Raw genomic sequence first — 14,434 nt, forward strand, 5'->3', positions numbered from 1 at the left:
ATGACTGAGAACCAGAGAAATGTACGATGGGAACTTGCCATACTAATAACAAATGTTATGAAAAAAGCAAAACATACAAGAAATGTCAATGAATTAGAGAACCAGGCACTTACACAATGTTGCCTGGAATGGAAAGTAGCACAGAGAGATAACAGCATGGAAGGTCTCCAGAAGATATAAAAAAGAACTACCATATGATGCGACAATGCAGCTACTAAGTGTATGCCCAAAGGATGTGACACTAGTACGTCATAGCTGTCTGGCTTCCATGCTATACCAGCAACATCCATAGTGACTAAGATGTGGAAATGCAAGTGTACATTCTCTAACTCATAGAAGAATAGATAATATATAAACAACTCACTGTGTGTGTGTGTGTGTGTGAACTTATACATCACACTAACAGAATGATGACACACATACTACAATAGTATTCAGGCATGGAAAGGGAAACAGATCCTGTCATCAGTAGCAATGTGAATGAATCTGGAGGGCATTATGTTAGATCAAGGGAAACACTACAGACTCAGACAGAACACATGGTCACATACATGAGTATTTTTTTTTAAAAAAATGATCTGAAATAAGTAGAACACACAATAAAGATTATGAGAGGCTGGGAAGTTTACTAAGACAGGAGGAAAGGGAGAGGAGATTAGTCAATGGATACAAAGTTGTTTCGGTAAGATGAACAAGATCTCGTGTTCCTTTGCACAATGAGATGACTATAATTAACAATGTGCTTGAATATTTAAAATAGCTACAAGAGAGGACTTGAATGTTCTCACCATAAGACAAGTTAAATATTTCAAGTGATGGATATGACAACTACCTCTGAGATGTTCACGAAGATATTAAATTACTAGCTAGGCAAACATAATGGGAAGAAGTTAGCGGAAGTCTGTGTTGGAAATAGGAATGCCTGCGATTGCTCCTGCCTGTGGAATTTTTCAGAAGCTACAAATAAGCTGGAGAGAAAGTGTCTATGGTGGGAGAGAGCGCAGGCTTTATCTCCTTCTTTTCTTTACCTGGCATAGTTTTCCTTAGGCTGACTAGAAAAAAATGGGTGTTTATTCCCCCTGCTGCACTAGACATCTTCTGCGTTAGACATCACTCAACAGTGTCTGGCACAATATAAAGTGTAGCAGCATATGTTGCCTCATGACCAGTCTTCAGCTTCCTCCCCTCTGTTAATGAGAGTGTTCATTTTCTTTGTCTTGTGCTTTCCAAAATATAAGCGGAGTGTCATTGGTGGTAAACATCAAAGTCGCTTCCTGCTTTTCCCCTGTAGGATGACAATGTGACAGCCTGTTCTGTTTTACCAGGAACCTCAAATAAGTACTGGAAGCTGACATCACCACTATAAAAAGAAATCAATCGTGGGGCTTCTAGGACCCCTTGTGGACTCTATAACAGGAGAAACAAAATCTAAAATATTTTTTAACACTTTCTTATGACGTTTCTAAAACAATAGTCTATTAAATTGTAAATAGTAGGTAATAGGTTTCCGGTATTTGCTTCTTTTTATTTTTTTTTCTTTTTTTCGGAGCTGGGGACCAAACCCAGGGCCTTGCGCTTGCTAGGCAAGAGCTCTAGCACTGAGCTAAATCTCCAACCCCCGGTATTTGCTTCTTAAGCCATAAAGTCAATTCCTCTATCAAAGATTATCCTAGAACACAACATAAACACATACCATTACTAAAATAAAATTTCTTTTTTTACAATATATATTTATTAAAGTCTCAGAATTTCTGATACGGCAGTGAATACCTTAGGGAAGGATGTAATTATTCATAAATAATTAAAAATGAAATCCTAAAAAAAAGCTTGGCCATGCTGCATAAGTAATGAGATGCTACAATTTCTGGATAATTTCCCTTTATCTCCATCTCGAACAAAATGGAAAAAACTTGATAACTAACAGTACAGTAAAATTTGATAGAAACATGCTAACTGAATTTTAAAATAGAAGCCAAACAACAACACCACCAAAAACAAACAAACAAACAAAAAACCAAAAACCTCCACAAGGTTGGAACAACGACATCTCAAAACATATTTCTATCAATTAAAGAGTTAAAACAAATAAAGCATTTAAATCTAAGCAACAGCCTGTAGGATGATGTCACAGATGAGGCAAGTACAGGATAGAAGGAGGCCTGTCATTGGAGAAGGAAGGATGGGTGGTAGAGAAGTTTGAAGGAAGAGGAGGAGACTAGGGGAGAGAGGGAGAGACAGGAGGGAGAGAGGGGAGAAGCCATGGCAGGTGATGTTAAGATTCTGCTCTGTGTATTTACAGGTTGTTATTAATGTTCTCAAGGGATGGATGGTACTGGGCTTTGTATGTTTAAGTGGGCAATTACATCTTACCAATTGGATCTAAGATTACTGTGTTGTGTGTTCTTTTATGTGAGGGTTTGAGTGTAAGAAAGTGTGTGGCTCGGCTGTGTTTCCGCCAAGATATCTAGCAGATATCTGGGCACCGAGGTGTAGACCCAGCAGGGTAAAAGACCAACAATACATAATTACTTTTATATTTTTACAACAACAACAGCCAATCTTTTAAGACATAAGATAGGTCATGCATAAGCGTGGTATCTTAAGTCAGCATAGGACAGTGGAAACGACAGTGTTCATGAGGAAGGCAGAGACCATACTTCCTCAGATACGTACAGGACACATGTGGTAGTAGTCATACAGTATCTGCAGAGAACAGCATATGAGGGTTTCGCCGATGAGACTTTGCTGTGGCAAGAGTATGGCGATATGGTGACTCCTTGTATCCTACTGTGGCAAGGTCATTCCCACCCGGCATGGACCTGTGGGAAATTTGGCGCCTCTATGCTTATTACCTAGATCTCGCATGCTACAGGCTCTCCTTGCTTTTGCTATGCTGTCTACACTTATAGCAATACTTAGTTTCACTTTGTCAGTCAGAGGCAGGGTCAGGATCTCCCAGGTTGAAAGCCCTGAGGATGATTGTTTTTCTCAACACAACCCTGCTCTCTCTGCTCTATTGATCCTACAAATGTGACCACTAATCCTGGTGTTCTGGGACATGTAATCATGCCCTTAGAGAAGCAGCTTCAGTCATACTGACTAAGCCTGTGGGAATTGTGGGGGGACAGTGGGTTCTGCTTGCATAACTTCTGAGGAAGTTATGTTTGATCAACAGACACCTAAAATAAGGAAGCTATGTTTGATCAACGAAGATTTAAAATAGGGAAGCTATGTCTGGTCAACAGTGACTTAGAATGAGGAAAATATGTCTGATCCACAGAGACTTAAAATTGGTTCTTGGAAGGATGGTATCAGGAATTGATAGGTGCATTATCAGGACAGGTTTCTTGGTATAATAATCATGTCTCTGCAATTGATAAAAAGGTATTATGACAGAGGCGTGCTATTTGATGACCCACAAATGTTTCATTCTGTCTCTCACCCTGTATAACTGTATAACTGATTTTGCCACCAGGTGAGTATATGCTCACATCTACAGGACATTCCTGGCTAGACATTTATTTTTGGCTTGCTGAATTTGGGCTTTGTTGTGCAAAACAAGGTTGGGGATGTGATTGGCCAACTGGGAGTAAGGAAGGAAACTACTGGGGCAGGCTGTAATGATAAATCATTATAATGCTAATGTTATGATTTCTTTTAATAAAATCATCAATGATGTTATAGCTCGGGCAAGCAGGATTGTGACTGTATAAATGAAGACAGCTCAAGCTATTCAGAGCCACTTGCTTGAAAGTCAACAGATGGTCAGTGTATTCACTTTGCACCCTATGCCCCTTCCCATCTCAGAACCTGGAGCTGGTCTCTAGCAAGCATGAGGATCACTGGGGAAAAAGTAGAGTCAGTGAAAATCACAAACTATAAGAATGCTTGTGAAGATGAACTTGAGACAAAGGTTAGGATTTGTACTGTGGAGCTGGTGGGGAGGAAGATTGGTGTGGGAAAAGCATAGAATGAAGGCCTCATTGAAACCGTGATGGCTATTACCAATAAAACTGCTATAAACACAGGTGAGCAAGTTTTTCTGTGATCTGGTAAAGCAGCTTTTGGGTATATGCCCATGAGTGATGTAGCTGGTTACTTAGTTAGAACTATTCCCAGTTTACTGAGAAATTACACAATGATTTCCAAAGAGGCTGTAGAAGTTTGTGTTCCCCTTGCTCTACATCCCAAATAGTACGTGTTGTCACTTGAATTTTTGATCTTGGCCATTCTGACAGGAATTTCAGATTGTTTTGGTTTGAATTTCTCTACTGACCAAAGATGTTAAGTGTTTCTTGAAGTGCTTCATTGTCATTCGAGATCCCTCTGTTGAGAATTCACTGCTTAGATCTATACCCCATTTTTACATTGAGCTATTTGGTTTGTTGATGTCTAGTTTCTTTAGTCCTTTATATATTTTGGATATCAGGCCTCTGTCGGATATTATCTTGAAGAAGATCCAATCTGTAGTTTCATGAGGTCCCATTTATTAATTTTGCCTGAGCTGATAATTGAGGATCTGGCTGATCAATGACTAGTCCAGCTTGAGACCCAGGTAATGATAGAGCACACCCCTGACAATATGAATGCTATTCTACTATACTTGCAATCAGGAGCCTAGCATAACATAACTGTGAAAGGTTTCACTCAGCAACTGATAGTAACAGATATAAAGACACACAGTTAAACATTAGCCAGAGCTTGGGTAATCTTGTAGAAGAAGGGATAAAAGGATTAAAAGATCAAGAAAGGTCAAGAACACATACAAGAAAGTATACAGAATCAACTAACCTGGATCCATCGGGGCCCAAAGAGACCAAACTACCAACCAGAGAGCATGCATGGGATGGACCAGTCCTTTGCTGGCGTGGAACATTTGTGAATCTCAGTCTTCTTATGGGACTCCTACCAACCGGGGCTGTATTTGACTCTGTTGCCTGCCTTTGGAGCTCTTGGCCCTAACGGGGTTGCCTTGCCTGGCCATAAGAGTAGAAGCTGCACCTCGATCTACTGCTATTTGCTGTGCCAAGACAGGTTGAGGGGTGGGGTGGGGACGGGCAGAGTGAAACTGGCAGGTACTAGGAGGAGGAACTGGAAGGAGAGGAGGGAAGAGAAGATGGAATCATTTTTCTAAATTCAAAAAAAAAAAAAAAGGAAAAAGGAAAAGAAAAGAAACAGTGATGGAATCAAAAGCCCCTGAAAGCACCAGAAAATGGAAATTTTGTAGCAAGTTGCAGTAATTACTCCTACAAGACAAGGGCATACTTATGTACACTGTTTTGTAATGACATTTTGGGGAAGGAAGTGACAATCTATTGAGTTAAAGTTGCCCGTGCTTCGAGATAAGAGGGGTGGGACTGGAGGGCAGGAGCTTTGACGCAACACTTGTTGCTTCTTGTAGACTGAGGTTAACACTTCAGAAAGTTAAGAGTAATCATGCCTTGGAGAATGTTTTTGTTATTGTTTGTTATTTTGTTGTGTGAGATAGGGTTTCACACAGCTCGGGTTGTTGTCAAACTCATCAAATATCTCAGGCTGGCTTGGAACTTGTCATCCTCCTGCCTCCACCATCCACTTTCATCCACAGTTGCCCGCATCCAGAATGAGCTAAGGTTTCAACATACATTTAAAAAATGTTAAAGGCTTCTGTACTTAGCCATAGCTTGATAATTGATTATTCTTTCATTTTGCCAACATTCTCCAAAACTTGAAATGAAATTTATATACTGTGTATTGACAGTGTAAGCTGAAAAGAGAAGCATTTAAAAAAAAGAAACACAGAAGTCAGGAAGGATCATCCTGGTATCATGGTGGTAGAGACCCAGTCATAAAACAGAAGCAAAATAAATGAAATTCCAGCTGAATTCTAGAAGAAAGTTCTGACTCAACTCAAAGAGGATAGGTTCTCTATAAATCAGATGAGATTTAACTCTTAATGTCAAGTGAAAAGTCTTGACAATATATTAACATATGAAAAATAAAATATATAAATAAAAATATATATATACAGTAGATTATATATTTTCATTCTTATCTGACCAATTTTAATTTTGTCCTTATAGGCAACAAATATATCTTATTAGTTAAAGGTCAAACTGTTTATACATAAACACAATAGAGGAAACTATCAAACACCCTAGGACAGGGTTAGGCCACGGTTAGTGTCTGACTGGTGGAAACAGCATCCTCAGAACATTCCATTCAGTAGGAAAAGCCAGCCTAAGTCATAGACACTTACTCATGTGTCTAAAAATACTACAATTTTCTGTTCAGAAGCATAAAGAAACTTTCTTAGGCAAAGTAAGGAGGACACAGGGTACTGCTGGTGATGGAAAATTTAGATATTCAGAAGTTGTTTCTGTGTATGAACTGAATGGCATGCTAGTAGCTGTTGGGAAAGTTGCTACACAAACCAGTTCTAACTGGAGAAGTTGACAGGCCCGGAAAACAAGACTGAGGCCACTGGGAATCAGACTTCTTTCTACACCGTATGCTATTTACAGCCCGAGTGTTTGAGATCTGGGTGGGAAAACTATCAGTCTTATATTTTGATAATTCTTTGAAATTATTAAAACTGGAAGTCTTCCAGTTTTTAAAACTTCCTGATATTTGAAATTCAAGTGAAAAATACTGAAAATAGAAATGTCTTATGTCTAGAAGACAGTCATATCTATTTAATTGGAATTTTTTCTCCTTTCTCGAACTTAACTGTGACACCTAGAAAAAGCTACACACAATAGCATAAACTTTCTTACATTTTTTTTAAAACTAACTTCATCTTCTGTAGATCAAGATGCAACAATAAATCACACAACCATTATGGGTTTTGTTATTTCAGAAAATCAAGAAAAATGAATCACTTTCAGAATATGTTATTTTGATTTTTCTACTGTTTAAAAGCAATATCCTCAGTGTTTTGAAAATGTTAAATTGAATTTATAACAATCAATGTCAATGAGCAATTTTAATTATGCAAATATTGGTATATGCAAAATGTGACTATCAAATTATGAATATTATTTTCTGATAAAAACAGAAAAATTAACTTCATTCAAAATTTACACCTACTATTTTCTATACATAAAACGAACTCCACTACTTGTGAAAAACCTTTTCATAAAATTACTTTTATCCTATTTTCATACTGTAAAGGTTAAGTTGTGTCCAGTGTTCAGGGGTTCTTCCTTATGTTACCTGACAGAAGTTCTCCACTTCCAGGTTGCGTTTCCTTGCTGTGATTTAACCTACTAAAACAAATCTGGGTGGTGAGATGCACCTGAATGGTAGAATATAATGTGGCACAAATCCTAGTGCCAAAAATATAAAACTAAAGAACAGTTTCTTTCCTCAAAGTTTAACCAAATAAGTTTGTATGTAAGAATACTTAACATCACCGCGTATTCTCACTCAGTGACACACACACAAAGTAGAAAGCACAATCTCTAGATAGCCTGTCCTCACATTGCTCTAGCAGACAAATATTTCAGACAGGTTTTAGGGGCTTCCCAAGCTACAACTGTCTCATGAGGCAGTGTGCACAAGTAAGAAACTGTCATTTGAAGAAAGGAAACATCCCTCATATAGCTAATATACACAATGAAAGCATAAGTAATGGTTTAATATTAACATTTTATCAGAATTTTCTCATGGGTATGTTTTGCTCAATTTGTAACAGAAAATCATGCAAAACTATTGTGCTTTTGGATATTAGTAGGACTTCCAAGTATTACTTTTGTGGTTTGATTAGAATAGATTAGGAATAGGTTAGAAAATCCAACTAACCAGTTAGGAAGGCAGCTTGACTGGGGTCTAAGCCCCACCCAGAAAAAAATTACACATCAGAGGTCTGTGAGGATGAGAGGAACATGATGCTAAAATGTCCTCAGAAGACTCATGTGGAAAAGGCTTCATTTTCAGATGCTAGCATTGGGATCATGGAACCTCTAACATCATTAATGTTTTAATCTATTTTTGGAGTCTTCACTTGATGGTATTGCATCAGAGATGTAGGACATAGAACATTCAATGGCTTATCTTGTCCCAGAACCTACATTTCTGTTGGCTTTCCATTTACCAGCAAGTAAGCAATTCTCACTGTCATGCACTCCCTCTCATCTAAATCGAGCAATGGGACCATGAACTAAAAGTGATACTGAATGAAAACGAACCTGTCCTTCTTCAAGCAGGTTTAAACAGTTGACAACAAGACAAAAAGTCAAATTCTAAATGCTAGACCCCACAGGTACTATTACTGCTCATATCATTTTACCTCTTGACTTTCAGAAACTGGAGTCTGAGATCCGCTCATACCCATTGGTTTCCCTCAGTACAGCTTTTACAAAATGCAAGAAGAGCTCCTTCTGTGACAGGATCATATGTGGTCAATTCCAGCCATTATTCTACTTCCATACAGAAAAGATCACCCATTGTCTAGTTCAGTCATATTGTACATTCAAAGGAGAAATAGAAGGCTTAAAGGGAGGATCAACAATCTCAGAGTCTGGACATTGATGGAAACTTCTTTTGATAGCAATTGTTTCAGGTAGGAAAACCAAGGATTGCCCTCTTACACAGTTTAGATGCCTATTAGACAGATCTCTAGGTGGTTTCTATACTAGGCACCATTTCCATGATTATCTAGTATTTAAAGTATCCTATATAAGAAGAGATGATTTAAAAAAGATCCAGTAAATAGGGGCCTACAGAATTTTGAACTAATGACAAGTACATAAGAACTAAAACAAACTTGACCTGATACACAATTTACTGCCTTTAGGGGTTGGGTTCTCCCTTAAAAAGAGGGACATGTGCTTACAGGAAACATCTCCTTTGTCTAGGTATCTGCTAGACCTGTTTGGATGGTGTTAGAAGTTAAGACTGCAATCCAGTGGCCACATTTTCTTGTTCCAACTCTCACTGGGGCCCTGACAAGTTTTTAAAAGAAAATGAGTCTTCTTTTTTTAATGAGAGTGTCCAGGTCAAACTTATTCCTATCTTCAGAATGTACCCTACTGGCTTTCCTTCTCAGGAGGCCATGTTTCCTTATGTCCCATCTTATAGTCAAGCAAAGCAGTGTCACAAGGAAGGGTTGGACATATTCATCTTTAAAATTTGAGGATCAAAGGAGTCCCTGTTCCCATGATGAATTGAAGGAGTGTGTCTTTAAAAAAGTTGGGAATGCATCTAAAAAGACAAAGATTTTTAGTTTTATCTCGTTTTTCCCTGAATTTAGGGTATGTCCTAAACGTTTAGGGTCCTAGGTGCACAATACCATACACTTGTGATGGAGGAGGATCACATTCCTTCCTGATCCCCCCTTTACCTTCATTCCCCTTATTGAACGCTAGACTTACACACTCTATCTATGATTTTAGTCTCCTTACATAATTTACTCTGACTTTCTGTGGCATGCATTTGTTTTCCAGTTTTAACCTCCTCCTTCTTATTGTATCATAGGACAAAATATCACTATATAAAGTTTCATCCTTCCCAGAAGTATCTTAGAGATTTCTTAACAGTTCCCTCTCCTGTTCTTTGTATCTGTGTCTTTGGATATGAGTGTTGATTCCTGTATATAAGTGTGTTCAGAGTAATGTGCCTATGGAGACCAACACATTGTTCAACTTTGGATAACTTCATTTATTCCCCTAATGCCCTCCATATCACTTCCTGACTCAATGTCTCTCACTAATGTGGAGCATATTTGATGAGGATGTTTGGCTGATTGGCTGATTAGACGCAAACCTAGGGTATAGGCAGTGAATGGGCAGTCTCCATTTTCCTACCAATGTCTATTGTATAAATGAATATATATACCTATGTGTGTGTAACATATGAATACATATATGTCATATATTAACATATAAGAAATATACAATATTATATACAGCATCAAGTATTTTAATAATTAATATATCAATTATTAATACAATTAATATGTATATAATGAATATAATTGTATGTGTAATATATAAATTATATGTAGTATATAAATACATATACACATATGTAAATATATAAACATATTTACATAAATATTACATATATGTGCAAATATATATATATATATATATTCCCTAGCTCCTTTCAAATTCATGTTCTATTATTTGTTACTGTGCATGACTTCCACTCAATCTCTTCTATCCTATCAAAATGGCTCCTATAAAGGACTGTTCCCCACGCCCATTGCTACAGTCTTTAGTCATCATTTCTATGCACATTCTCTCATTTCTTCAACTGTTTTTCTCTCTCTTTCCATCTAAACCTGAATGAAGTAGAAAGTTTTTGTTTCTTTGGAGACTCAGTTTTGACATGTCATGTTTTTCTGGAAGCTAACTTTGAGGAGATGTTCTGCTGAGGCAGATACTTGAGAGAATGTGCATGTATGATATTAGGAAAAAGTTTAAGTACAACCCAACAGACAGTGGATGGTGTTCTTTCATTGGTTTGCCTTGCAATGCTGCTTTCCTGGTCTTTGCTGAGAAGTTCTTGCATGGCATTTCCTGCTAAGCTTTGCTGGTCTTCACTTATCTTCGCATGTCATGGCCTTATAGAGAGAAATGCACCTCAGGGCAATCCGGCTGCTTGTGTAGACTTGTACTGATTCTGTGTGGACTTGTGCTGACTCTGTGTGGACTTGTGCTGATTCTGTGTGGACTTGTGCTGATTCTGTGTGGACTTGTGCTGATTCTGTGTGGACTTGTGCTGACTCTGTGTGGACTTGTGCTGATTCTGTGTGGTCTTGTGCTGATTCTGTGTGGACTTGTGCTGACTCTGTGTGGACTTGTGCTGACCCTGTGTGGACTTGTGCTGCTTTGGCAGAGTCTCACAGATTTTTCTGAATTGAGCTGTTGATACTGATTCTTGTTTGGGGTTTGCTGATTGTATTGGCCTGATTCATATTTGATGTTTTGGACTGGACTGCTGATACACTGATAGCAACATTTGGAATCACTCCAAAGAACTACTTCTAAACAGGTTCACATCCCCCTGTCCTATTAACCATCACTTTGGCTACCTCTGGTCAGTAGCTAGAAGGGAGGTTGAAGAGTTTAAAAACCGTAATTAAAATAAATAGGTTTTGATAAATCTAAGACTGCACCTTGAGGTAATCAACTCTCGATGCTCACATGCCTGATCCCAGTTATTGTGACCCTGAAGCTGGATCCAGCTCTCTAAGAGGAGCCAGTAAGCATTGTGGTGGCAAGATTCTAGCCAAGAGCTGGTCTGCAATAAGTGCTATGGAGAGCGAGTTACCTACCGATGAGAGTGAAAACAGCTGGGAGGCAAGAATGGTGGATTTTGTCCCTGAGACACAAGCGAGTTTCTTGTCAGATGTTAGAGCAGCATCTTAGGGCAGGATGATTGATCCAGTGAGCCTGACTTTAATGAGCAGGAACAAATCTTGTATGTATGAAGTAGGCTCCTTCAAGTACTGGCCTGAGAGCTGGAATCTGGCCACGATCCAGAGCAACTCAATTAATAGCTGTGCCCAGGGATTTATATAGACCCATGTGGGCCCTGACTGCTTGAGCATATGCAAACAGGGTTAAGATTAATTGTCAATCAACAGAGAGCCTGCCAAACCCAAGCGAAGTCTAGATCAGAGTCTCTACTTCATTCATTCTCCACCCACCTTGTACCATCAAAAGCAGGATAAAGGAAAGCAAGAAAGGTAAAATGTGTGGTATAATCCCTCACAGTTTTCACCATTATTCCCAATCAGAGAAAAGGGCACCTCCTACCCCTGTCAATTTCTACCATGGAAACTTCAAGCAGTTCAATAGTACAGATTTTATCAACAATGTCAACTCTAAATTTACTTCAACCCGTCACTTGTAAGTTTTCAACTTATTTAACTGATGCGTAGCATATGTAAGAGACAATTGTCAGAAGTATATTTCAGTAACAATTCTCCTTAGCAGAAATGAATAAATGTGGTTATGTTCAACATTAAAGTATAAGATTGTTGCAACAAACAATATTGTAAATGTATTAAGTAGGTTTTAACTTTGAAACAATGAAGAAATAACCTCAGAACCCCTTGATCTTGAATGTAAATACTCAATAATTGACATGCTATTTATATAAAGTCATCAACCATTAGTTTTTCAGATTTATTTTTTTACGAAGATTAACTCAAAAGCAATTTTAGTACCACATACATTAACTGAATCTATTTAATATTAAGATAATGGCATGACTGCAGAAATGAAAAGCTTGTTTTAATAGTGGAAATGTGTTCACTATATGGAAAATATTCTGAACTTAATGTATCCCAAATTTTGATAATGTTCATAATCTTTACCTGGACATGATCAACAAAAATTTTAAAAAAATTAAACATTTAGTGTTCTGGAATAGAACGCATCAATTATGAAAATATTTTACTTCTATAGAAATTAGTTTCAAAATAATTTGGTCATCAGTGAGGTACTGTACTTAATGTAGGAAACTGGGTTTACCTCATTGCTTAAGAAAAACTCAATTTTCTTAAGATTGCTTATAATTTCGGTGCAGCAAGACATTCCTGCATTCTCAAATACAAATAAATTGTAGAGATGAAGTAGTTTGATATCAGTCTGTTTTGATGTTTCTGCCCAACATATTTAAGCCAATGATACTCCTTATGATGCCTGGTTCATTTCTTCCCTATTTTCTGTCCTATATACTATTGAACACTGTCCTTAAAACTATCAACTGAATATTGCCATTGCTCCTGGTTATACAGGAGCACCTCATGGTAAAACTTTATTGTTGAAAACAGCATACTTAGGCAACAGGACATGGAGAAACCAAGCTGGTCCTAACAGGAAGCTTCCTCCCTACTGGCTAGCTTTCATAGTAGCAGAGAATGCTACCTAGCATGCTAGAGTGAAATAATCTTATGTAGTTGTGAACCAGAAGAGCCACAATACTGACTGACCAGGCAAGAAATGCCTTTTTATGAAATGGTGGCATGAATGTTAGGAGATAGCCCACCACTCTTATTATATTTAAGGCCTGCACCACCAAAATAAATGTATTCTTCCTACTAGAAACCTGAGTAAGATTTCATGGATAGGAAGATGATAAACCTTAAGTGAGAATGTACGATAATTGTGGTGCTTAATGGGCATAGTATCAGGCTACATTCTATGAACTTACTTTTACCTTTATTAGTGGTCCTGCCCTGCCTTATCAGAGAAACTTCTTTGTGTAGTGGATATCAGTTACTGCAGAGGCACTCAATGGGTCAAAGTGCCGAAGGTATGATACACAGTGCTGAACTCTAAATGTGACACCTGTATCACATAAGTCCCCCAATCACAGGTAACTTTGCAGAGGAGGAAGTAGAGAGTTTGCAGAGCCTGTAGTTAAAGAAGATTGCTGTGAAATTGTCTCTTCTGGACATGCTGGAGCCAATTCACTCATGGATTCACAATAGCTATTGCTGTCTACATAAGAAATGCACAAACCCTGCCAACTAGAATTGTAGCATGGCCAAGAAGGGTTACAGCTGAGAAAGTGCGGCATTTGACTACTACTCTGAGACAGTTCTTCTGAGGTGTAGCTCCTAACTGGTCAGTCGTGTTCTTCTGGAAGGCTCCATACTCATGAGCATACTAAAGACACTTATTAGACTCAGTAGATTTTATTTTTCAAAGAATGTGAAGATGGGATGATAATATTGTGTGCCTGGGAATCTAAAAGGCTTGGGGTTGGGAATAGGGAATACATAAAAACATATATCACATATATGTATGAAATTATCACAGAATAAATAAAAATATATGGTAAAACAATATGCAGTGGGTGACCACATAAGCATGCATGTGACATGATATGACAAATATTCATATATGTATATATAGTGTGTGTATGTTTGGAAACATAATATTCCCATCAATTGTAATCAATAACCATATATTTTCTGAAATGTTTTAGTGATGAATCCTATTTACTTTCAGATTCTGCAACGGAATCCTTGCTCTACCACAGTGCCATAGTTTGTGCCTACATTTTGCTTTCATGTATCTTTTTTCTTTTCTTTCTTGATAATGAATTCTTAAAAAAAAAAACAAAGGTGCCAAGTTTTCCTTTAATAAGAATTCTAAAACTTGGAACTTCTCACTGAGAAGAAAACTTAGAAATAAACAGACTTCATGTTAAGTCTGGAAATCTAATGGAAACCAAATAGTTGAAATTCATTTCCTATAGCAAAAGGCCCCAAGATGAGTGAAAGTGTTGTGATATTTAATGGGTCATTTTAATACACGATAAAGTGCCTAAATTGTAATTTGCAATCAAAACAGTTGGTGGCACCTTTGGAGCAATGTTTTGTTTATGACAGTGTCTAAGCTGCCTGTAAATCACCCGACAATTACGCTGCTGCACCGATTGCTTGAATTTACACTGCTGTGGGCAAAGTCTCAGAATGCTCAGGTGATTCTCC

The sequence above is a fragment of the Rattus norvegicus genome, chromosome 8 (genome assembly GCF_036323735.1).
Source record: "Rattus norvegicus strain BN/NHsdMcwi chromosome 8, GRCr8, whole genome shotgun sequence".
In the NCBI taxonomy this organism is placed as follows: domain Eukaryota; kingdom Metazoa; phylum Chordata; class Mammalia; order Rodentia; family Muridae; genus Rattus; species Rattus norvegicus.